General features: G+C 37.3%; 1 pseudogene; it reads right to left on the bottom strand.

Annotated features, from left to right (window-relative positions):
* Nucleotides 1-188: 188 nt before the first annotated feature.
* On the bottom strand, nt 189-26649 carry LOC141305343 (uncharacterized; annotated as a pseudogene).
* Between the last annotated feature and the right edge of the window lie 240 nt (nt 26650-26889).

Raw genomic sequence — 26889 nt, 5'->3', positions numbered from 1 at the left:
TTTTTGATCTTTGGAAAAAATATTCAAATTTTTTGAGGGACTGATTTTTTGTATATATATTTTTAGGTTGTATCAATCTGAATTAAAACAAAAAAAAAAAAACCTCTTGAAATATTTCAGTTTGTTTGCAATGAATCTAGAATATAAGAAAGTTTCCTTTGAATAATTAAATTACAAAAAATAAAGAACTTTTCCATGAAATTCAAATTTTTTGAGACACACTTGTACACATGCAAACAGAAAACATATTTAAAATGCATAAAAAAGTAAAAATAAATAAATAAAAATCACAGGAAAAGGTTATATAAAATACATTTTCACTACTAGTGTTTATCCAGTTATGGCCAGCTACATTATTACCTTATTAGACATTATAAACTCACATCCCACACAGAATATGTTGTCTTTTTTGCTATTGTCATCACACACTGAACTGCCTAAGTCTGATTGGGACCATGGGTCTCCAAATATGAAGACCAGCCTAATAGGACAACAATGGGGTCATGGGCAAAATCAGTCTCAAATGCCCTTGAATAAAAACAAAACCATTCACAACAGAACTTTCAAATCTGTGGACTCAACCAAAATAAATGACCCAATGTTCACATGTTGGACTTACATTTAATACATTTTATCTTCATGAGCCGCAGGGTGTAATTTGGATTTGTCTGTGCATGTGTTGTTTTACTTTTAAAGGTTTGGTGCCCATCCACTTCGATTATATGACTGACAGACTGCACCGGTTTTAGTCAAAAATCTTTGTTTGTGTTCTGCTGAAGAAACAAAGTCACCTACATCTTAGATGCCCTGGGGGTAAGCAGATAAACATCAAATTTTCATTTCTGGGTGAACTATCCCTTTAACATAATTCCATAGCTGTAGATGTGTGAAGAAATGAGAAGAGGGTAATCCAATGAATCACTCTGTTGTCTAAACATGATTTTGCAAATGGTTTTTCAGGTCATTTTGATATATGAAACTCTCCTCACAATGAAGACACTTGTAAGGTCTCTCTCCTGTGTGTATTCTCATGTGAACTTTTAGGTTTCCTTTAACCGTGAATCTCTTTCCACACTGAGGGCAGGTGAAAGGTTTTTCTCCAGTGTGAACTCTCATGTGATTCTCAAGGTTTGCTTTGTGTGTAAAACTCTTTCCACAGTGATGACACATGAAAGGCGTTTATCCAATGTGAATTTCAACATGTTCCTTAAGGTGATTCATGTCTGTGAAACTCTTTTCACATTGATGACATTTAAAACCGTTCTCTCTTGAATGAATCCTCATGTGATTATTAAGGCTTAAATTATTTCTGAAACACTTTCCACACTGATTGCATGTGAGTGGGTTCTCTCCCGTGTGACTTCTAATGTGAATCTTAAGGTTTCCTTTAACCGTGAAACTCTTTCCACACTGAGGACAGGTGTAAGGTTTCTCTCCGGTGTGAATTCTCATGTGGATATTAAGGCTTTCTCTGTATGGGAAACATTTTCCTCACTGATCACATGTGAAAGGCTTCTCTCCAGTGTGAACTCTCATGTGAATCTTGAGTTTTTCTTTTTGATTCCAGGTTTTTCCACACAGTTTGCAGATGAAAGGCTTCTCTCCAGTGTGAATCCTCATATGATTAGAAACGGTTGATTTATGTGAGAAACGTTTTCCACACTGACCACATTCAAACGGCTTCTCCCCAGTGTGAACTCTCAGGTGACTCTTAAAATCCTCTGTTCTTAGGAAGCTCTTCCCACAATGTTGGCAGGTATAAGGTTTCTCTCCAGTGTGAATTTTAATGTGGACTTTAAGGTTTCTGTTTTTACTAAAACTCTTTCCACAATGTTGGCAGAAGAAAAGACTTGTAGTTCCAGTCTTCTGAGCTCTTTTTTGAGAGGAAGTTTTTTCAGTCTGTGAAAAACTAAAAGATTTTTCTCCAGTTATGAAATCATGTTTTATATCTTTCTCTTTCATTTCATGCAGATCTTGACTCTCCACTTTTACTGTCACAGTGTCTAAGGCAAAAAAACAAATGCATGTTAAGCCCAATTGAATAGCATAACACTATGCTATCCGTTATGGAGCGGAATTATTATTCACATTTTGAGTTTGTGTTATGCACCTTTACATAGACATATAAGCATGCTTGGATGGCTAGAAACACTTAAAAAAATTACAGAATCAAAAATAATAATGATTGTGTAAAAATGTCATCTTAAAGGAGTAGTTCACTTTCAGAAAAAAAAAAATACATATAATGTACTCACCCCCTTGTCATCCAAGACGTTCATGTCTTTTCTTCCGTCATAAGGAAACAGTTTTTTTTAAGTAAAACATTTCAGGATTTCTCTCCATTTAATGGACGTCTATGGTGCCCCCGAGTTTGAACTTCCAAAACGCAGCTTCAAAGGGCTCTAGCTGATCACAGCCAAGGAAAAAAAAGGTCTTATCTAGAAAAAAAATGGGTTATTTTCTAAAAATGTTTACAATTTCTGTACTTTTTAACCTCAAATTCTTGTCTTGTCTCAGCAAGATGAGGGTTTGAGATTAAAAAGTATATAAGTTGTAAATGTTTTTCGAAAATACTAGGGCTGGTCCGAATACCATTTTTTGAGCTTCGAAGCTTCGGTAGTAATCAACATCAAATATTCGAAGCTTCGGTGGGAGGGGCTGAACATATTCTTCTGTCTAATAAAGGCAGGAATCTCTGTATGTCTTTCTGTTTGCATTTTTATTATGTCGAGAACAGTTCATCCAAATGATTTTTGCTGTGGACCCAAGGGAGTGCAGTGTTGCATTTTGGTGTAATATGGACACACCACACGTTCAGAATTAATAAATTGTAATAGAACATTGCTAGTTGAATGCAGCGCGCCTCACGCAGGCAGAGCTTATATGCTTCATGAACGGACACCGTGATATAAAACACACAGGTCTGTTAAGTGCAATACTTTTAATAAGGTAGCCTAACATTTTTTTTTACAAACAAATCACTCCCAAATCAGAAATTAGCACAGTAATTACTGGCACCGTGAAGGGTAGGCTATTTAAATAAAAGAAGAACGAAAAAAATTTAGCGCAGTGTTTATATATAAATAAATTATTCATATCTAAATTATTTATAAATAAATATATATACATTATATATAACGTTTGTGTATATAAGCCTATATAAAATACATAGCCTATGTATATTATTGAAACCCCAAATAAATGAGGCCCAAACATTATTAACAAACGTGCCTGTTTATTTGAGCACTTCCGTCCGTGAACAATCAGCCTACAAAACGCTAAAATAAATCAAATAAATAATACATTTAAATATGAATCTAGCCTAAATAAGAGTGTTAAATAGGCTATTAAACAAACATTCTTTGCAAACAAAACTAAAACCTCGCCCGGACCTTCTCCGAAAGCTCATCAGAATTACTGGCACCGATCTGTTTTCTCTTTCTCTTCCCCATTGCACAGCTGCTGTTTTTAATAGCAAGGTGATTACATTTATTTTCGTTTATTTAGGTTATAAAGTTAATTTAGAAATATATTTGGAACACTTTTTATTTGTTGAATTTAAGTTTTTGTTTTTTAAAGTAACGACCAAGTCATCACGATTTCAATTAAAGGTCCCATATTGTCAAAATCGAAATTTCCTGGCTTTTTTTCATGATAACTGAGGTCTAGGGGCTATGTAACTATCATATGAGTTTCAAAACAGTCAATCCACTGTAAACTGCACACAGCCTGCTTAAAGTAGCTGTTCATTTTCATGAGCCAACTTCAGCCTCTTTCACACAGCGATTCCGGTAAATACAGGGATAATGTTTCCCACGATTTGTTCCGGAGTTGTTTGATTTGGTTCATTCACAGTTGTTTTCCGGAATCTGTGCGTGCTTTACACACAACCCATAAAGACATGTGACGTTTGGATGTGAGATGTAATGCGACGCGTACGTTTCACTAAACTGAAACTAACCTGAACAAACTGTGCTTCAGCGCTGATAGTGAGGAGCTGGCTCTGCCTGATCGCTGCTTCATTCCACTTTGCACGTTTTTTTTTTTTTTTTTTTTGTCGTGAAGAGTCGCAGGGTAACGTGCATCAATCACTACAACACTGCCTTTCTGGTTCTGGCTTTTGTTCACACAGCGCTCGTTCCAGTAATTTTCCAGAATCAGCGCTCATTGTGAAAGGGGCTTTACTGAAGCAACAGTTATGTAGCTCACTGAATTCGGTGTTTGAAAAAGAAAAAACATTAATGATCATTCTGAAATATCCTGTTGAGTATCAGCAGGCTAGGCTCTCTCTATGGCTCTGGGCTTGGCTAAAGTATACATGACCGTAGTTACCTCTGATTGGCCTGGCTGTGCGTCACTCAGCAAACAACAGGCCAATCAGAAGAGAGGCTCATGAATATTAATTAGATGGGCCAAAATCGACCTGTTTTTGACAGAGCTCCTAAAAAAGGAGCTGTAAAAATATATTGAGATGGATTTTGGCACTTATACCGCAAATATATATTCTTAAGGACATCAACAACTAAAATAAACCTCCAGAAATGTGTACAATATGGGACCTTTAAAACCCATCGATATAAGAACGCTTTGCAGAACATGGAAGCGCCAGCCAGCGCTATGTGAAACTTCATTTTTGCTCATAAAGGTAAGACTAATATATCATCCGAAACTGTAAAAAAATAATTTAAATAATTCAAATCGAAAACAAACCTCTTCCATTAGCTATAGGCCTAATGCATATGCATTTAAGTATTAAAGGCGCGTCCAATGAGCAAATGGCGTCAGGATCTTTGTGTCAAATACTAGTTTATTAATAAATAATTCAAATATCTCCTTACTTTTTCCCCGACACATTCATGGTAATTATTTTTGCTGGGGCTTTGCTGGTCAGCTTTAGGCTACTGCGTGCATTTAAACGCAGAGGCGCAGTTGTCATTACGACAGTCACAGCCCTAGTTTTGCTTCAACCATTCAAGTGGGCCCGACTGTACTTTATAGTGTCTATCAAATATTACTAAATTTATCTCTCTCTTTTTTTTTCTTTTTTTGCTGTTTCTGTGTTAGTGGCGCAGCAGTCTGATCTTCTTCATTCATATTTAAGCGCGAATGAGAACCTTTTCGCAGGGGATGCAAGGTGTATGAAAAAAAAACGAATATTCAAATCTCAAAATGTAAAATCAAATGTCAACCCACCGAACGAATATTCGAATAATCGAATATTCTGGTCCAGCCCTTGAAAGTACCCGATCATTTCGCTAGATAAGTCCCTTCTCTTCGGCTGGGATCATTTAGAGCCCTTTGAAGCTGCATTTAAACTGCTTTTTGGAAGTTCAAACTCGGGGGCACCATAGAAGTCCACTATATGGAGAGAAATCCTGAAATGTTTTCCTCAAAAAACACAATTTCTTTACAACTGAAGAAAGAAAGACATGAACATCTTGGATGACAAGGGGGTGAGTACATTATCTGTGAATTATTTTTCTGAAAGTGAACTACGCCTTTAAGAAAGCTTCTAATATTGCATTTCAAAATAACTCTATAGTACACAAGTTGTGTGTGGTACTATCTAAACTATTCTCAAAATGTATTCTCTGTGTCAATGTAAAGTAAAAAACAGCACTAACTCACTGGATCATATAGGAGCTAGTCTCAGTCTGTCTGAAAAAAGTTTGTTCCTCAAATCTACATTGTGGGTCTTAATATGAAGAAGATCCAACATGTGCTGCTGCTACGTGAAGAAGAGAAGAAACACTCATCCTAGATCAACTTCTGATGATACATTTACAACTGAGCTGGACAGAAGATCAAGGTCATAACAGTTTTTTATAATATATGTTTTACATATTATTATGCATTATTATAAATGTACTGGTCATGTAGACAGCATGCAGTAACTAGAGCAAGAGGTGTCCACTGGAGAAATGTTTCATATTACTAGCAGACTGATGTTTTTGAAGCTCTGAATATTGTAATATCCAAGTTTTAGTATTACACAAATAAAATGTTTAATTAATACACAAAACATTAAGTTCTATTTGAGAAAAAAAAACTATTTGAGCTCAGTGGCGCCTCCAGGATTTTTTTCATAGGGTGGCCGAAAGGGGCCAGTAAAAATGTTAGGGTGGCACAATACAATACAAAAAATTGAAAGCCTAAATCTGATTGAAGACAATAATTTTTGGCATTATTTCTGGTAGCATATAAAGTTATAGGCTTCAAAACTTAAGTATTACTATGCTCTGTACAGAGCAAAATAGAAAAAGTCTGCAAATAACCTCGTCTTTATTTGGAGTGCAAATTAATTTAAAATGAGATTAATAATAAACAAGAAAGCATAGATATTTAATCGGCATATTCATCAAAATAGACACAAGCTTAATACAAGCGCAGCCCGAGCCCGATGGGCAGCATCGAGCGTGCCTGCAGCGCAGTTTGAAGAGTTGCGCGATCATGCGCATGCAATAGCCTAAAGCTTGCCACGAAGCACAGGCAGAGGTAATTACCATGAACGTGTCGGGGGAAATAGTAAGGTAATATTAAAAAAAAAAAAAAAAAAAAAAAACATTAAGCTGACGATCCTGACACGCCATTTCCTCAGTGGACGCGTCTTTAGAGAGAACTGCATTTTTAAGGATTTCATAGCCTAATAAAAGATTTTGCTTTCGGTTCGGTTAATTATTGTAAAACGCTTCTGTTCAAGACCAAGACGACAGAATCAAGGCCGTAACCAGGGTTTGAAAATTAGTGAGGTCCGAAGTAAGGTGTTAAGAATTCTGCTATAATAACACCCACAAATGCACTACATATAGTCTAGCGTCAGAAAAAAAAAAGAATTACGTTTGTTGTTTCTTTGACTGCACACTCCGCGACCCACCAGTTGAGAAACACTGCTTTAATGTTTTTTGATGACTTAAGGTTAACTAAAGAGCACGAGACGTCTTCCTGCTGGCCAGTAGCCTATTTCATTCTGTAGCAAACAGATTTGTATTATGCTATTGTTTTTGATAGTGTTATACATTTCTTTCAGATAATAACGATGATCACTGCGTTTGTCTTATCGATTGTAGTATCTTCCTGTCAGCAATTAAGTTACAGATAGTCTATAAGCTTTTTTTATGAATGTACAATGTTGCCAGATATTGCTACGAAAAACAAGCAATTACAAAAAAAAAAAAAGAAAAAGATATCCGAAATAAGTTCAAAGCTTGTGTTTTGTAAATATTATTAATATATCACTAACACTAACGTTCAACTTTCCACTTTATAAACGTCCCAAAGTGTCACACTAAATTGGAAAAACGAGTCAAAATACACGTGGATCTGGCAACAAACAGAGGCTGAACCCGCGCTCTCACTCAACGCGCTCTCAAGCCCCGTTCACTGCGCTGGCTTCTCGCAGCAAGATGAATTGCAAACACTCATGTGATATGAGGTGGCTATATAATCGGCTAAATTAAACGGCTAAATAATCATTCAGAGAGCTTGACATTTTATTTTTGAATATAAAAAAATGACCGAGGTCCGGACCTCGGTGACCTCATTACTGGCTATGGCCGTGGAGAGAAGCGCATCTTCTATGCAGGGGCGTCGGACAGGGGGTAATAGTGGAACAGAGTAACAGGGGCCCTTGGCGAGGGGGAGCCCATCGCGAACCCCTCCCCTCCCAGTCCCACTGAACGTGGTCTTCTATGTTTTCTTTTTTTATAAAGTCACAAAGTTTAAAGCCCAGAATTAGCTTTCACTTTCCGCATGCACAAACGATTGGATATGGGTCTATCAGCGTATATTTATATAGGTTAAATGTTTAAACTAACATATATAATATGATTGAACAGTTTAATATCCAGAGATTTTATTTTAGGCAAGTCGTGATTATTTGAGAAGGCTAAATTGATCAAACATAGGCTATGATCGACTCGCTGGTCGTTTTGAAAATCAAAAACTAACATTTAACGAACAAAAAAATGCTCCAAACGCTTTTCTAAATTAACTTAAAATAATAAAGAAACGAAATATAATATAATCTCTTTGTCATTGCATACAAAACTATTTATGCATGCTTCGCGGTGCGGCTGCGCTTGTGAGAGTCCTTGAAGTCGCCGCAACTCAAGAGGTGGAGGGGTTGAGAGCGTATTCTAAATTACACATCATAGAAGTTTATTATATTTATTTCTAATATTGTGTTTTGTCAATGTCCGTGTTAATTTATAAAATAAAATTATTATTCTAAAAAACTCCACTCTTGCTGGTTGGGGGGGCCAATGGGGTGGCCAGTGTCATTTTAGGGGTGGCCGCGGCCCCCCCTGGCCCCCCCTTGGAGGCGCCACTGTTTCAGCTTTGAGAATGAAAACCAACCTGTTTGTTCCTCAGTATCTTCATGTTTGACTCTGAATGCTTCCTCAATCTTCATGTCTCCACTCTCCTCTTTAATAAACGCCATCTTTATAATTGTGTCGCATGGATCTGTTTTTTCTGTGTGTTTGAACACTTTGTCCTGTTTAAGATCAGAATAATAATGAAAAATAAACTGAAATGAATAAAAAGCACACACAGAAGATTCCTATTTGCATTAAGTTTATCTTGGTCTTTACTGAAATATGCTACATTTAAAGTATTACAGGTTCATAAAAAAATCATTAACCATGATGATTATTATTATGTTATTTTCGTTGCATTTGCAGTTTTGGTCAGCAGTGTGTCATCAGCGTGTGGTGATTCGAAACACTGAATCATTTTTGCGAATCAACCGATTCAGTTCACTCGGATTTTCTCAAAGATCCGTTTCTCCATCAGTGAATTCGTGTTTATGATAAACTGGTTCAGATAAATGAGACGCACTGTTTCTGTTACTCGTGTGCAGGAGCGCTTTATTCACACAAAATAGCCTTAATAAGTTACACTCGGTAATAATTCATTTCACATTTTTATAAACCATTCTCTAACCGAGTTGTTTTGATTTAAACACTTAAAAAAAAGTTTAAAAACACTCACCTCTCTTCAACCGAATCACAGACAGGAGCGCAGCGCAGCCTTATGACGTCTTCAGCAGGACAAAATAAAAGTCCTGTTCGTTAGAGTATATCATTTATTATTAAAAGACATTTTTTAAATGCAAAATCAGTATCTTTTCATCAAATATCAGGACTATAAAGGCAATAATTTGGTTTATAATATTTATTTGGTTCAAGCAGAATTCATTAAAGGTCCATACATCTGTAAAGCATTACATTGAAAGTGGATTAAGTTGATTTTGACTGTCTGTCTGAATGGAAATCTTTAATTAAAATGGTTTTATTTATTTATATATATATATATATATATATATATATATATATACATTAAAGTACCTTGGAGAATAAAGTAACCACAGAAATAAGCAAATAGTTACTTAAAATAGATGTAAATAACAATTACCGCAAAATATAATTATGTTGGTCAAAATTTAATCATAGCCTAAGAAAAAAAAGCAGATAGAAAAATAAAAATAAATAAACGGAATATATTTAGCTTAACATGATTCCTCATTTGTATTTACACACGGCGGAACGTTTTGCATTGAGTTAAGTTTGACAGGAACTCTAAGGGGTTAAAGGTGCCATAGAATGCATTTATCCAATAATTTAAATTGGTCTCTGATATCAATATAGAACGTATACGCCCAGATAGCAAAATTATTCCAGAACGGATCCGTGCCGGATGTACCACAAGATCCGGAACGGATCCGCAAAACGGGTAGGCATTGGAGTCCACTTGCACAGCGCAACGGATCCGCCAATATCCGATCCGTAACCGTATCCGCCAATAAAGCGGTTCAGTCGCACACCCTACTCTTGAGTGCTCCTTGTCATCCAGTGTGGAGGTTCCACTTACTGTACCCTCAGCTCAACTAAATCCTCAAGAGGAATTTGGTAAATCACAGTGATGAATCTAAAATCCATGTGTAATTAAAGAAAAAACTGCTTACACAAATCTGACAGTGCTGTAAATGGATTAAGAACACAATTTAGTAAAGTTTAAGGCTGGTTTGATACTGAATCATGAAATGGTGTTTATTCTAAATATTCATGAGTGGAGTTTTAATTGGTCCTCATCTAAATTGTCCCTTTTGATTTTTTTTTTCATATTTTCTTTACAGAAAAAAAAATATGGAGAGGCTCTCTGATATTTTGGCATCTTATCCTTCTGCTGAGCCTCCAAGAAGCTCTGCGTCATCATGGTCTTTTCGCCAGCAGAAAGCCTCAGATCGCTGGAAAGAAGCAAGACCATACCACCTTGAATGCCTTATTGTAAAAGAGGCTGTTGGTTGTCCATTGTGTTGGCTTTGCCATGAGCCTGCTGTTATTAGGTTGGTTTTCATAATTATTTAACTTTAGTGTAGGCTTGCTGAGAATTAATTTTTAGTGCCCTTATATACAGTATAGGCTAGGATACATGTGTTTTAGGATGGTATAAAACCTGGAAACCCAGATGAAAACCATATTTATGAGAAAAGCAAAGGACCTTCTTGCTGTAAGGTGAAAGTGCTAAACACTGAGCCACTATGCAGTGCAATACAATCAAACCTAGTGTCTGATTAAATTTTGAGTAGCTTCAATTCAGTGTGTTATACTTTAGTTATTCACCTGAAGTAATATATTGGGGGGGGGGGGGGGGGGATCTTCTCCCTAGGTGCACAGAGCGTCTTCCCTAGGAGTGGTTCTGTGGGGACTGTGATGTATTGTATCACAAAAAACAGCCACTCCACAACAGGAAATGTGTCATCCATGGGTTTTTTGAAGCCATTCCTCCAACCTCGTACATCATCAAAGGGGACGATGAATATTGCATCCATGAGCAAGGTACAGTATGCTCTCATGAAAGCCCTCATTTTGCTGTTCATGTGTGTCTGCAGCCAGTTACAAATAATCTAATTTGTGGTTTTCTTTTTTTTTGCCAGCTTGCATTTTGCCGACTGTGAAGGTGCCAGACTGCTCCTGTGAAGGCACCAACTTCACCATTTTACCAGGCAAACCAGTGATATTAATTACCATCAATGGTAAAAACCATTCACTATTTAGATTTCTGTTGTAGATTCGTTGTTTTTCATACTAGTTTGCTGTGACATTGTGCTTACAATTGTAGTCAAGTCAAAACCTATGGTATAGTATAGTATAGCAGATGGTATTGTCATTAGCCATGACAAAGACAGACATCTTTTATTTTTCTCTTCCGCAAACCAAAAAAGTTAGCAGGAAAGGACACTAGCCGCCATTTTTTTAAATTGATGTCAATGGTGGAGAGGCTTCAATAGGCTGAATGAACAGCTTTTTAGAGGAAATAGCTTATGATTTATTGAAACGACAGCCTATCAGATAATCTTCAACATGTCTTAAACTAAACAATAATTTTGGATTGAACTATTTTTAGAGTTTCTACTGAAATTTTTTTTTTTAAAGAGAAGTCACTGATTTTTGGATTCAGCTTTCAGCACATCCCATTCATTCCTATGGTGTCCGCAAATTGCAATAAAGTGTCACACAACTCAGAAACAGAAATTCAATGACATCAATGCTGTAATGTTATGCTTTACCATTACGTTTTATTCAGTAGTAAGTAACACAAATCCTCTCATCTCCCAATAGTAAGACTGTCTTTGGTGATACTACTATTTAGGGCTTCAACTAACGATTATTTTGATAATCGATTAGTTCGCTGATTAATTTTTCAATTAATCGATTCGTTGGCTTAAAAATTCCAATTATTTATTTATTTTTTTAATCACACTATTCCACATTCTGAATGCTATGAAAACACAGTGCTTAACCATTTACAACAATTCACCTGTTGTAATAAAGAGAAAGGACAAATATCTGAAGAAAAACACACTAACAAGCATAAAATACAGTTTTTCTGCTATTTATTCTGCCGTGGCGGTGTTTAGTGTCCCACCAACAGCAGCGAGCGCAAGAGTTCCGCGTTCAAATGCACGCAGTAAGCTGAAGCTGGCCCAAAGCCCCAGCTAAAGTAATAGGCTCTATGCACGCGTACTTCCGCGTTTGACGCAAGGCTGCTATTCCGTTTCCGGTTGGAGAGGTTTGAAGCGGAGAAAAACGCGATTATGGCAGAGTCGACGAATTTTACTCGGTGTTTGCAGGAGTTGCCCAAATGTACAATCACTGATGTGCAGTACAACGCCACAGAGCAAACTTGAGAAAGGTTTCAAGTTTTATGTGTCTTCGTATCTGTGCAATTATGAAGGTAAATTCAGCTGACCTGAACCGCCTGAACTGAACTTCTATTATTTTTTTACGATTCGTCCAGCAGCAGGCTAATCACGTTATCAAATCACGTTATCAAATGTTTGACATTTAATGTGTTTGTAATTTTGTCTGAAAGTGTGAGGTAAAATCAGGGCCACAAATGAGATCTCAGTGAAAGCTCACTGCTACCGCTCTATGAGGAAAGCAGAGACTCCACACCAACTGAGAGAAGGAGTAGTAGCTTAAAAGTGACGTTCAAAGTTCTGTTGGACATGTTCAGTCCAGTTCAGTTTTTACTTTTCTAACGTTACCACTGTTCAGCTTGGATAACCACAGCTGTTATCTTAGCTAGTATGGATGATTATTGTACAAAATAATAAGAATAAAAAATGTAATGCAGTTCTACGACAGATGAATAGCACTGCATTATCACTGCTAATTATAGCTGAAACAGTGGTAATGGAGATACAAGGCGGCAAAGTTGGTTTTATAATCCCACATTCTTTAGGAAACGTGTGGAAACTTAGAAAAGTGTTAAATTTAGCAGATGCTGTACACTGCGGCACACAGCAGTGGTGGCTAGAGGGGCTGTCCTCCCGTCTTTTAAAAGATACTTTCATACGTTTAGATGTTTAGATATATGTTTATTTAATATAATAAAGCAAATAAGCATCAACAATATGAGTGGAGTCTGTTTTTGTGTCTAACGTTACCGTAGTATAGAAGACAATACAAGTTATTAGAAAAAATAGTACACAGCACTCTACAATCACGCCGGAACGGAAGTAATCCAGCATCCTTATATTCCACCGGAAGTACGTCATTCACCGCCGTGCATACAGCCTATTAGGCCTACCATGAATGTGGAGGGGAAAAGTAAGGAGATATTCATATTATTTATTAATAAACTAGTATTTTCTGAGTGCATCTTTATGGATTAGGCCTATAGCTAATAAAAGAGTTTTGTTTTCGATTTGAATTATTTCGTTTTATAGTAGTGAAGTAATAATTTAAAGTAAATTTATTACTCTTACATTTATAAGCAAAAATGAAGTTTCACATAGCACTTGCACCTCCATGTCCTGCAAAGCTTTTAATCTCCGCACAAACTATTGGATATGCACCTATTAGTAGCCTACACATTTATCTAGGTTAAACGATTAAACTAATATTGTGATATGCTTAATTTTTTTTATTTATTTATTTATCTAAGGATTTTAATTTAAATCGTGATGATTTGAGAAGGCTAAACTGATCTATCTGCCGCCGGCCGCTTTGTCGTTACTTTAAAAAACAAAAACTTGAATTTCACAAATAAAACATGTTCCAAATATATTTCTAAATTAACTTTATAAACTAAAGAAACGACAATGAATGTAATTACTTTGCTATTAAAAACAGCAGCTGTGCAATGGGGAAGAGAAAGAGAACTCGGCCAGTAATTCTGATGAGCTGTAACGTTAGAGGTTGTAGGAATTTTTGCAACGAATGCTTGTTTAATAGCCTATTTAACACTTATTTAGGCTACTTTCTTATTTAAATGTATTATTTCGTTGATTTATTTAAGTGTTCTGTAGACAGCTTGTTCACCGACAGAAATTGCAAAACACGCACGTTCGTGAATAATGTTTAAGCCTCATTTATTTATATATAAAACACCGCACCACCGGCGGTGGTTAAAATCTGCCACCGTCACAGCCCAACTGTTCATACCCTCCATAAATACGCGCACTACATGTTGTATTTAAATCTAAATTTAACATTCAACAACAGATGTTTCAGCACAATGAATGTTTTTGCGCTGAGTTGAGTATTAATTGTCTCCCTTTCTGTGTTCTGTGTTCCGGCTGTCTGACACGCTCATTCAGTAAAGATTTAAACTTACAGACTGCCAGAATGGATTTTTAAATGGAAAATCTCAAGTAAATTTGTGACATTTACAGATAAGGATATGACCGCAAACTGAAAGTTTTCATGCTGAGGACGCAAACGGATCTCAAAGCGCCTCACAGGGCAAGCCATCACTCTATTAGTTTTAAATGAGGAATTCTCATGTTTTGAGCAGCTTGGATCACGTAACTCTCCTGCAGCATCTCAGTCTGTTTCCTCCACTATTTTTAGATGCATTTTGTCTATAGAAATGCGTCATTCATTGCTGTTATTTGACGTGATCCTCTGAAGTTGTACGTGCACTGTGGGCGGACCCGATTCATCGATAATGAGAATCGTTGTCGACAAATTTCATTATCGATAATAATCGATTTTATCGATTAGTTGTTGCAGCCCTAATATATTTTATATATACAGGTCCTTCTAAAAAAAATTGCATATTGTGGTAAAGTTCATTATTTTCTGTAATGTACTGATAAACATTAGACTTTCATATATTTTAGATTCATTACACACAACTGAAGTAGTTCAAGCCTTTTATTGTTTTAAACAATTCAAAGTGTCAATGATTTTAAAAATCTAAAAAAAAAATCTACTGTCAGTTTTAAAAATGTGTTTGATTGTTTTGTTACAGTTGAAGAGGGCACCAGTGATTCCGAATCGGAGGATGCTGAATCTAATAAAAGGAGGGCAAAGGATAATTATTTCGAAAAAGGGACTGCCACTTCAAGAAAGACTGTATCAGGGGAAGCATCTACATACCTGAGGAAACCACCACTGCCACTAAATCAAAAGGGTATATTATTCAACTAATAATAATGAATATCATCCACATTTATCATGTAATTACTGTCCCTTTTACTTTTGTTATTATTTCATTATTATTAATAATGTGTCCACTTAATCTTATTTATTTTAAAAGGAAAATCCAGAAAAGCCTGGACAGAAGTGGAGAGTAAAATGATTGAACACCACTTCAAAAACTTCCTAAAGAAGATGAAAGTCCCTGGAAAAAATGACTGTGAAAGATTCCTAAATGAAAACCAATCTCTAATGAATAACGAAAGAGACTGGATAGCAGTGAAGTACTTTGTGCACAACAGAATAATTACCATGAAGAGAAATTTGTGTCAAAAGTATACTACCTAGAAATATTGGGAGTTTACGCTATGGGTTGTCAATGTAAAATGTCACAATACTGGGAGCTTACGCTATGGGGTATCAGTGTTGTGACATGAAAACATGTCATTGCATTGGTAGTTCATATAAAAGGAGCATCAGGGTGTCATTGCATTGGTAGGTCATATAAATGGAGGGTCAGAATTGGTAGTTCATATAAATGGAGCGTCAGTGTAAATTTCCTTTAAACAAATCTGTATTTTAGAGTATCTCACATTTTTATTTCATGGTATCTTGTCATTTATATTCTGTGTTTTGTTAATTGAAAACATTTTCTTTGATTTATTCGGAGCAAACAACTTATCTGAAAAGTAAAACAGTTTTTATTTATTATTTTATTTATATTTTGTTGTAAGCATTCATCACTGATGGTGGAAAGTCTGCACTACAACAAGGGGGCTCTTTTAGTGAGCTTATGAGTTTTTTATATTATAAACGTGATTGTTTATCATGTGGAAGACCATTTCCGTTGGCAGGAGTGCAGCAAAAGCAAGTGTGAAACCTTCAGTTTAGGAATGTTTGTGGATGTTAAATAAACTTTATTTAATTTAATATACTGTTGTTATGCCTTTTTTTCAATATTTTATTCTGATCGCAAGGATTGTTTTATTAATGCTAACATTAGTATTACACGTTAAAGAGGTCTAAATAAATTTTTTATGTTGACTTAAGGGGAGACACTACAGGTGAATAGGGTAAAAGTTTTTACTAGCAGATATAATCATGAAACTTTCCCAGTTGATTACCTACATTAAGATGAGAAAAAAAATGTATTACAAAGTTTCTGTAATTTTATGTTTAAATATGCAAATTATGCGCTAATTTGCCTATATTTTAAAAAACGAAATCTCAGAATTGGATAAAGCCAAGTTCAAAATTAATTTTTCATTGTGTTCACGTATTAGATGCAAAATTACAGAGGGATTTATGGATATCTACTTTTGTTATCCTGTAAATTAGAATATACTGTCAATAGCCTTAAAAAATGTATTTTCGCCATGTTTTTTGGAATAAAATGTTATAGAAATCAGGCTAGGAATAATATATTTACAAACTCCTCTGTACTTGTCTCCATAATATAACTAGGTACAAGACTGGAAATTTTGGTGTATATAGATGCTACTGAAGTGGTGTCATGATCGGGGCTGTGGTTTTTCCCTCAAACACCTGAGGTCGCTGTGTTTGCACTGCACTCCTCTGATTGTTCACGTCTGTCTTGTCATTTGCACTGATTCACTCACAGCTGCTCACTATCTGGACTCTGTATAAGAACACTCATTCTTCATTCCGTTTTCATGGCTGCATTGTCTTCTGTCAACTGACTGTCTGCTCTACGTTCCTGTATTCCTGGCCTTGGTTTTTGTTTATCTAGTATTTGAGTTTATGTTATGTCCTGTTCCTGACGCTGAGGCGGCTGAGCGTCCTGTTCCTGACGCTGCGCTCTCTGCTTTTAACGCGGAGGCTACCGCGCTTTCTGTTTCTGACGCGGAGGCGGCTGCGCTGCACGGGCCTGGCCCGCCATCCCTCCCCCTGAGTTGCCTTCCTCCGTACCTCCTCCCTCCAGACTTTGGGAACGTCTGGAAGCCGTTCCGTAGGGAGGGGGTACTCTCATGACTCTGGGCTGCAGCCTTTCCCTCCACCACACGATGTCGCTGTTTTCCCTTCCCTGATTGTTGCACCTGCCTTGATTTTGTCACCCGTCTTCCCCAGCTGATCACACTTAAGATTTGTCCTTATATTCTCTACTCGTCCTTCACACTGTGAGTCTGCATTATCTTTGATGTTTCCTGTTTCGTGTCTCCAGCTCTGTGTTATCCTGCTCCTGCTCAGTTCTTGTCGTGTGTGCCGTGTTGGCCTTTGTTTTGTTTGTTTATTTGTGTTTAATTGTTCAATAAATTACTTACCTGCTTTTGGACCCAGACCTCACTTTCTCGCACGTGACAAGTGGAGATTTCGGACTTGGAGTATGAGAGAAAAGTCATTTTGAGAAAATGGGCTTTAAAGATTTATATTGTAAAAATTCCACACATTTTTATACGAAAACATTGCTAACAAGCAAAACAACTGGCCAAGTAATTGTTTATAACAATGTAGACCAGGAACAATGACTACTGAATAAAACAACATTGCCAAACAAGACCTTCAACTAACCACAGGGAACCACAAATACAGACACAAACTTATCATCAGAACTGCAACTCTAGTCATCTATGTCCATCGGAACACAAAGTTCACCTAAAGGGTTGAAAGCCTAGCTCACCGTGCCTGTACCATATGTAGGTCCTCAGCATATCGGTTTCCCTGATGGTGGTGACGGTAACGACAGTGCTTTCCAGCCAAAGCTTATCCATAATGGAAAGCATGGCAGAGGACCCTTCATTAAAAGTTAAAATGGCCATACTTGCAGCTGCCTCAACTCTACTCTTACCTACAAACACTGTTTTTGGACAGCGGGCCCAAATGACGGAGTTGAGGCACTCATTCGCATTTTGAGTGCCACCATGCCGTATGCGAGAATGTTTACAAATGTAAGTATTACAAACCAAAACAAGGTTCTCTGTCTTAAAATCGTATTTGTTGAGCTACTGTACCGTAAACTGCTGATTTGCATAAGGTGTCAAGACGTTAGACAGTAACGTTAAAGTATATTTGTGATTTCGCTGTAAAACACGTTTTATTACATATAGCGATCATATACAGCTTAAAAATGATTACTAAATGTTTAACAACTGACAGGAACATGTTCTGAGAGAATTAAATGAGCACATCACAACACCAAACAGACATCTAAACGAGTGATATGGACGTTATGTGAGTTAATGTAGAATTCACTGTTGTCAACACTGCTTTAGATTAATGTTATGTAAATAAACACATGTAAATATAGTAACTAAACATGAGTTATCTGTTTCATTTGTCTAATAGTACTGTTGATAAAATTCAGGAGCATTTTTATTGGATTAAAAGCCAATTAACACAACAGCTACCTCATTAATGTAGTATTGAGCACATGAAGCAGCGATAATTGAATCTTGTCTGGATGTTACAGGGACAGATGAGACAAGATAACTGATAAAGCAGTGCTGCCATCAAAGGCTTTGAGTGAGTACAGTACAGACATCAATAAAACATATTTGAAACCTTAAGTTGCGATATTATTAATAATATTCAATTAAAAAAATAATAACTTTAAGCAGAGCTATTACAGCACTTTTCTGATTCTTGATTTCTGTGCCTTTGTTGCAGATATTTTGCGGTGGAGCAGGACCTGAAAGCAAAGTTGACATCAGCATTTGCGGGAAAAAATAAAACCGGAAACTTAACTAAAAGATTGTTAATTTTTGTTACTTCTAACACAGAGATCAAATGACATTGTGCTGTTTAAATGACAGCCTATGTATTGTATTTGTGCATCTTTGTATGATCTGTAATGTCTGCAGACTGGTGTGTGCATCGAGAAAAGAGAAATCCACAGCAGCATCCTGGAAATGGTCTCAAGTGCCATCGATGAGACCCTCCATCACTCCACCTGCCCTTTGTCTCATCTGGACCAGATGTTGCTGTGGTCTCTTCATCCTCAGAGACCAAAGAGCCAGCGAGAGCATCTAGAGAAAGACTAAAATACCAAATGTCTGAATAAAGCTTTGTTCCATGTGTCTTTATTTATGTTCATGGTTACTTTATTATTTTACTCATATATCCATGTTGTTATCAGTAAATAAAATATAAGTTTCATTAACATATGCATTAATTAATTACTTGATTTAAAAAAAACATGTTTCTTTTACTAAAAAATATAATTATAGGTCAGCATTTATCATTATTATTGATCAGTGCATTCTGAGTTCATCATAATTTCTAAGTAGTAGTACTTACATTTTTTGAGTGTAAAATCAAGTGTCTTCTTCGAACACAAGAACTTCAAGCAGCTGATCCACGTCTCCTTTGTGCAGATATTGCAAACATGGAGGAAGATGTACAAGGTAGAGGCGTTGTGTTACTGATGCTATGAGGTGTTTGAGCACCTGTTGTGCTTATTTTCTTTTTATTATTATTACTACAAAACTTCTTATTACAGGCTCAGGGAAAGATGGTATTTATCTTTAACAATGAACAATCATAATGAGAAAAACTGAAAACATAACTATTAGGCTTGCTTATATCATCGAATGCGATTATATACATGGAAATATGATTAAATATCTCTGAATAATCCAAATATTCCCATCATAGTTTATCAAAAATTGGATTTGTTGTTTTTGTTATTGATAAGCCTCAGGGATGAAAAGAGAAATTCAACAAGAATTTAAGACTATAGTTTTGCGTGTGGATAAACAATTTTGAACATTAAACAAAAGTAATAACTTTTGCAAAAAATAAAGAATTTGGGTTTTCCTAACAAAAATTATTTCTTTAAGAATTAAAAAATAGAAAAACCAAAATGAACCTCAAAACGTATCCGTTATACTACAATCACAATAAAAGAACAGCTGTTTCTTCAACATGACCACAAAATGAACAAATTTCATCAATATCAAAATATTTATAGAAAGATGATTTAAACCTGTCGCTATATGTTAAGTTATTGCACTTCTTATTACGTTGTTGGTCACATGATAACGTCAACATGGAGGAAGAGGTGCAGATCACATTCATACTCAATGAGATTTGGTTGTAGAGTACGTACTCTTTTAGCGCTTGTTAAGTAAGTACTTATTGAAAATAAGCACCTACACATTGAGTATGTGGTTTCGAACGCACCCAGTCTTGTAGTGTGTTGACATGACTGAAGGTGTGACTTCTATCAGCGACAAAAACTCCCTCTTCAATAAACTCAAATAACACAATTTCCTGAAATACACAACATTTAAGTGTTTGCAATGTACATCATGTAACTCACTTTTTTTAACAGTACAATAATAAAATCATTATGCTGTACTAACATACACAAACTGTGTAAAAAAACACATTTATAGATATTTTCGATCTTCGATTTAGATATCTTCCTTATAAAACTATAGACTCTTTTTTAAAACTATAAACTCTCTTCACCAGCATCATATTTCTCATCAAACAATGACAGAATACAGCCACTAATGACTTAATAATCAAATATATACGGGCTCTCTCTACAAACAATATTGAGCGCGTTTTAGTCTCTACCGATGTCAATTAATCTGTCATGTTGCAATACCTTGCACAGCCTCTGTCAGCACGGCAGAGTTGGCCGAATCCCAGCCGCGGGTGCGCTGACGCGGTTAATTTTATCGATTTTAAACACAGGTGTCTCAAACAAAAACACATTGGATACACACATAAACATTTGATCAACATAAACTGCGATGCCACGTCTCTCGTCTTACCTGCAAAGTTAATAAACACAACACGAAATTAGACAAAGGCTGTATCCGAAATCGTCCCCTGTCTGTCCCACTTAAAATGGGACAGCCATTTTAAGTGGTGTTCGAAACCATAGTGGACGTTCTCGAGTGCACTCATTTAATCCCACAATACACCGCAAAAACGAGTGTACAACCGATGTACACTCAACAGCTAGAGATAACCCATAATGCACTGTGAGAGCCGCGCACCGACTGAAATCCCGCGTCTTGCCAGACGATGGCGCCGCAGCTGAATCATCCATCTATTCATTTTACAACGCGCTAGTCCATGGCGTAATACAGCATAAAACACAGGTACCGAATTTGTTGTAAAGTGATTATAAATTTTTTTAACCTAGTTCAAGATAAATCCTTTAATCTTACTACTCGAACTGTCAGTTTTAAATGATTGTTAAACAGCAAGCAAGGGGGCGATTTCGGATACAGCCAAAGTCTTGTAGTGTGTTGACATGACAGACATAATGAGTGAAATTCCCTGCCGCTCACTATCGCCCCCCTCATGCCACCCGCCAGTGTAAGTGATTTTAAAATAGGCGTCATTTCACATTATACACTTTACAGTGTATATCAGTTCCTTAGAAATTTGTGCACTAATGTATGTTATGCAACTGTACATCAAGGTGTACATCAAGGTGAGTTGAAGTAAACTGCAAAAACTATTGGTTAGTAATAGATATAATGGATACAATATATCTAAAAGCATAATTATGATAAACGAGCCGATTTTGAGATTAACCGTGATTTCATTTTGTTTTCAATGGCTGGTGAATGCGAGTACTAGGGGCATAAATTTGAGCGCATCAAAATCGATATTTTTAAAACACTTAAGAAGGCTCGACACACCATGAAACTTTGCTCGAAGTATCCCCTGGATCTCTACACATGAACTCGAGCATTGAGAACATTGTTTGTGTACACTGAGTTTACTGAAAAGAAAGTTTTTGGACAACTCACCTACACTATTTGGATTTCCGCTCGCGGCCGTCTTGCCAGTCAAGAAGTGTCGATCTCTGAATGCGAATGAATGGACTCCATAGCACAAAATATTAGGCTTATATGAGGCTCTTTTTACAACTAGAAGGTTAATATTGTTTTTCACTTGTGACAAAACAACGAATTAGCTGTGCATTTATATGGAAATATGCTTTAGGAGCTATCCATCCTCGCATTCGGAGATCGACACCTCTGCTGTTTTACAACTGTTTAAAACGATAAACCTCTGTTTGTTTAGTTAAATTTATGATACTTGCATTGCCTTGGTCGTTAACGAGTGTTTGGATGCAGTCTTGGGTGAAAGTCTTGATGGTTTCAAGGTTTTTGACTTGAAATCACATTCTTCCAGGTTTGAAGAGCTATGAGTTCCAAAGGTGTCCTGACTCTGTGGTGATTGGTTGTTTCTTCCAAGGTGGAAAATGAAGAAGAATGATGAGCTGAGAAAGAGACCGAATTGAATTCCTGTAAACTTTGGTGGAATGAAAAGACAAGGCTGCAGAAGATGGCAAAGTGATGAGACACAGGACTAAAAGAACTCAGAAAAGCCTGGAGAACTGAGGAATCCTTTCTGTAGCAATAGTCTCATCACTACTTTATAAAGTCTTACTTTAATCAGAATATTTGTGATATTTGCTGTCACAAAGGAGGTCTGGAGACTGACGTTCGGATCCAAATGCAGGCTTTATTAGAAGGCGTGGTAAACAGACAGGGTCAATCACCGGCAAACAACAACAACTAAGGGTTAATCCAAAGAGTAGTCAAACACAGGCAGAAGGTCGGGGCTGGCAGCGAGAATCAAAACACGGGGAGGAGTCCAGGAATCAAACACAGAGAAAACAAACACGGAAAGAAACGCTCGGAAATAATGACCAGATGGAACAATAAGACTTCGCGCCGGAAGTGTGTGTGTCTGTGGCTTAAATGCATGTGGGTAATTGTGAAACAGGTGCGTGCAGCAATCAGTGCAGTGGAAAAAGAGGAGCAGGTGTGTGCAGTGATTGGTGCAGTGGCTTGTGGGGATTGCAGTCCAGAAGTGTGGTGCAAGAGTTCATGATGACAGGATAGACCAGATACGTGACAGAGCAACCTGGAGCAGCAGGGAGGGTGGGTGGGAACCCACACAGTCCATGCATGGGCTCCGTGACCAGAACCGGGCAGACAGGAATCTCAGGACGACTGGATGGAACCAGCGGAGGCTCTGGAAGACTGGGCGGAACCAGCGGAGGCAAAACAGCAAAACAAAGTCTATATACTGTGTGAGGGTCCAACTGGGGTCTTCCTCAGGTAAGTTCAAGCTGATCTCAGTGTCCAATCCGCTCCAAAAACATTCCTTGAGCATAGTTTCATCGCAAGGTGCCAGGTAACTATAAGCAATGAATTTCTCCACATAATCCTCGATGGGACGGCCATCTTGAAAAATGGAGCAGAGCAAACTTACTGGATTGGACTGTCTTCCTGATAGATCCATTCTTGGGTGGTCGTTCTGCTGACGAATAAAGCCGCTGGATCCTTGTTTCGGCGAAGTCTTCTGTCACAAAGGAGGTCTGGAGACTGACTTTCGGATCCAAATGCAGGCTTTATTAGAAGGCGTGGTAAACAGACAGGGTCAATCACCGGCAAACAACAACAACGAGGATAATCCAAAGAGTAGTCAAACACAGGCAGAAGGTCGGGGCTGGCAGCGAGAATCAAAACATGGGGAGGAGTCCAGGAATCAAACACAGAGAAAACAAAAACAGAAAGAAACGCTCGGAAATAATGACCAGATGGAACAATAAGACTTTGCGCCAGAAGTGTGTGTGTCTGTGGCTCAAATGCATGTGGGTAAATGTGAAACAGGTGTGTGCAGCAATCAGTGCAGTGGAAAACGAGGAGCAGGTGTGTGCAGTGATTGGTGCAGTGGCTTGTGGGGATTGCAGTCCAGAAGTGTGGTGCAAGAGTTCATGATGACAGGATAGACCAGATACGTGACATTTGCCTTCTAGGACACTTTTTAAATTTATTTTCCGAACCTTACTAAATGTATGTCATCATTTAATTCTTCAATTTTATCAATACATTTAATTAATGTGACTCAGTATCACTACCATTCAAATTAAATCAGTATCAACAAACTCCATCTTTCCACTGCACAGGAAAAACCTAGCCTGCATCGAAAATGCCATTTAAATTTATTTACTCAGACTGTTTAATGAAGATAAGAGGTTTCCAAAAATGCATTTACACAGTAAAATTGCAAATACATAAATAATGTTACAAGATTACTGTTTAAAATTTTTTTTTTTTACATAAATCTAAAATGTTGGAAAAATGCAATACTTTTAAATATGAAACTGAACGACCAATAGGTGGTAGTAGGTCACATAATTCATTAAAAAAAGCGCTAAGTTCGCGACTGTTCTGCTGTGGCTTAGAGCTATTTTTTTTTTGCAAAAATGGTCAATGATTTATCTAAAATGTAAGTCAGGTAATATTAACTACTAGTTTATTGAACTGTTGTTGTAGTGCTGAGCTGCAGTGTGGTTTGTGTTTTTAGCTCTCTGTGATTGTAGCTTTCTGGAGCTTGTTTCCTTTAGAAATCTCTATCTTATTATTACTCTCTGCTGTTTAAAGTAATTAAAAACAGCTTTACTCCCAACATACCTGTGAAATTATCCGTCACACTAACCGCTCACTTTACCCGTTAGCCACGAGTGCAGTGGGTTAGCTATTTAGCTTGCCACTGGCGACTTGCATTTACATTCACGTTCTCTACTCGTGCCTACTACCCCTCTCCTTTCTCCCACGTGAACCGTTTCGCTTTTATTCCACAACCACAATTTGCAACAAGTTAGCATTCTGTTAGCCGATTAGCTTGCGAATCGCGATTTCTTTTACGTTCTATTCACTCTGTTGTTCCTTATCCCATCCCTCTCTTCAAGAGTTCATCTATACGACAGTGGTAAGTTGGAACCATTCTACAAAAACGGTGAGTAATGGCTTTTTCTTGTCTTGCTATTGGTGTCTGCACCACCTGCCACATGTATAGCCAATCTATCTCTGTCGGCAGTGAGCCTTATACATGTGATAAATGCAAGGAAATAGCTAGGCTGACAGAGAAGATTTCAGAACTAGAGACACACATCCAAACTTTAATGGAGGATAGTAAGAACGTGAGGGACTTAGATTCGGCTTTGGATGTGACTAGCTCAGGGAGACATGCAAATTGTTCGGTTCCGGTAGTTAAGGCGGCCATGCAGCAGGGCAACTGGGTGACTGTGAGACGGCATAGTCGCGGGTCAAAACACCACTCTTCCGTTCCAATCAGAACGTCAAACAGGTTCTCCCCACTCAGTGGAGCACCCACTGAGAAACCTGATGAAAGTGCTCTAGTAATTGGCGATTCTATTGTACGGAACGTGAAAATAGAGACTCCAGACACCATAGTCCAGTGTTTACCGGGAGCCAGAGCACCTGACATCTTGGCAAATTTAAAAGTGCTGGCTAATGCTAAACGTAAATTTAGTAAGATTGTTATTCCGGCCAGTAAAATTCTCTTTCACTTGCCCTTTTACAAAACCACTTGTCCCGGACAAGCGTTAATGTCGAGCCCTGCTGTGTGAAGCTTTTATCTCCTATGGGGGTCACAGTTAGGAGACAAAGGTAAGAGAGGCCAGGATAATTGATAATTGGGAGGCTAGAGAGCCAATGGTGACTTTTGCTTTTGGAGGGAAAGTTTACGACTCTTCGTCTGTAAGCATGGTATTTGCATATGTACTGGGATTGGTTGTTCATGCAAAATTGACTAAAGATTCTTAAAACACTAATATGTTGTATAGGTATCAAAAGATAACATACACCATCTTTTACAAAAACATCTTTCACAAAAGACAAACTAAATGAACAGTAATAATATACACAATGATCTGTGTTGTTCACAGAAAGTTTTTTCTAAGAATTAATGAAAGTTGTCAGTTCCTATGGCAGTATGTGTCCTTTTTAGAGTATCAGTTAGGGAGAATTCTCTCTACATACTTTTGAGCTTCAGATGTGGGTCAACCAATCAAAATAAAGGACAGAACTGTCTGTTTCACACATTTTGGTTGAAACTCTTTCCACACTGAGGGGATCTGTCAGCCTTCTATCTTTTGTGGATCCTCATGTGCTTGTCAAGGTGTCCTCGTTGAATGAAACCCTTTCCACACTGTTTGCAGGCATAAGGTCTCTCTCCAGGGTGAACTCTCAGGTGGACTCTAAGGTATCCAGGATTACTGAAACTTCTTCCACACCGTTTGCAGATAAAACTCTTCTCTTCTGTATGAATTCTCATGTGGATTTTAAGGTTTCTATTTACACTGAAACTCTTTCCACACTGTTGGCAGATAAAAGGCTTCTCTCCTGTGTGAATTCTCATGTGGATTTTAAGGTTTCCATTTTCATTGAAACTCTTTCCACACTGTTCGCAGATAAAAGGCTTCTCTCCAGTGTGAATTCTCATGTGCCTTCCAAGGTTTCCTTGTTGACTGAAACTCTTTCCACATTGACGGCACGTGAAAGACTTCTCTCCTGTGTGAATTTTCATGTGGACTTTAAGGCTTCCTTTTTGATTGAAACTCTTTCCACACTGTTGGCAGATAAAATACTTCTCTCCTGTGTGAATTATCATGTGCCTTTTAAGGCTTCTATTTTGACTGAAACTCTTTCCACACTGCAGGCAGATGAAAGGCTTCTCTCCAGTGTGAATTTTCTTGAAGATTTTAACTTCTCCTTGTTCACTGAAACTCTTTCTACGCTGAAAGCAAGTGAAAAAACTCCTAGTTCTTGTCTTTTGGGCTCTTTTTTGTGTAGATGTATTTTCTGACTGTAAGGAACACATTGATTTTTTTCCAGTTATGAAAACATGAAGATTCTCAAACTGATCTTTCTCTTCAGTTTCATTCAGTACTTCCTTCTCCTCTTTCAGTGCTGTTGGGCCTAAGGTGGGAAAACAAAGAAATAAGTTAACCCCAGTTTAATGCCACAAAGCAGGTAACACCAATCATGTAGATTTGTAATGCATGTACGCATATCATGGTGTCCAAACCTGATCATAGTCGACTGGTGTCCTATAGAGTTTAAGCTGTATGCTATTCAGTTTATTAAATCTAATAATATTTTAGGAAACCTAGAAAAAAAACTGATCTCAGTTATGATGTATCATTTTTAAT

Source organism: Garra rufa, unplaced genomic scaffold, assembly GCF_049309525.1.
Source record: "Garra rufa unplaced genomic scaffold, GarRuf1.0 hap1_unplaced_002, whole genome shotgun sequence".
In the NCBI taxonomy this organism is placed as follows: domain Eukaryota; kingdom Metazoa; phylum Chordata; class Actinopteri; order Cypriniformes; family Cyprinidae; genus Garra; species Garra rufa.
Note: the sequence above shows the minus strand (reverse complement) of the source record. Positions and strands in the feature narration are given on the sequence as shown.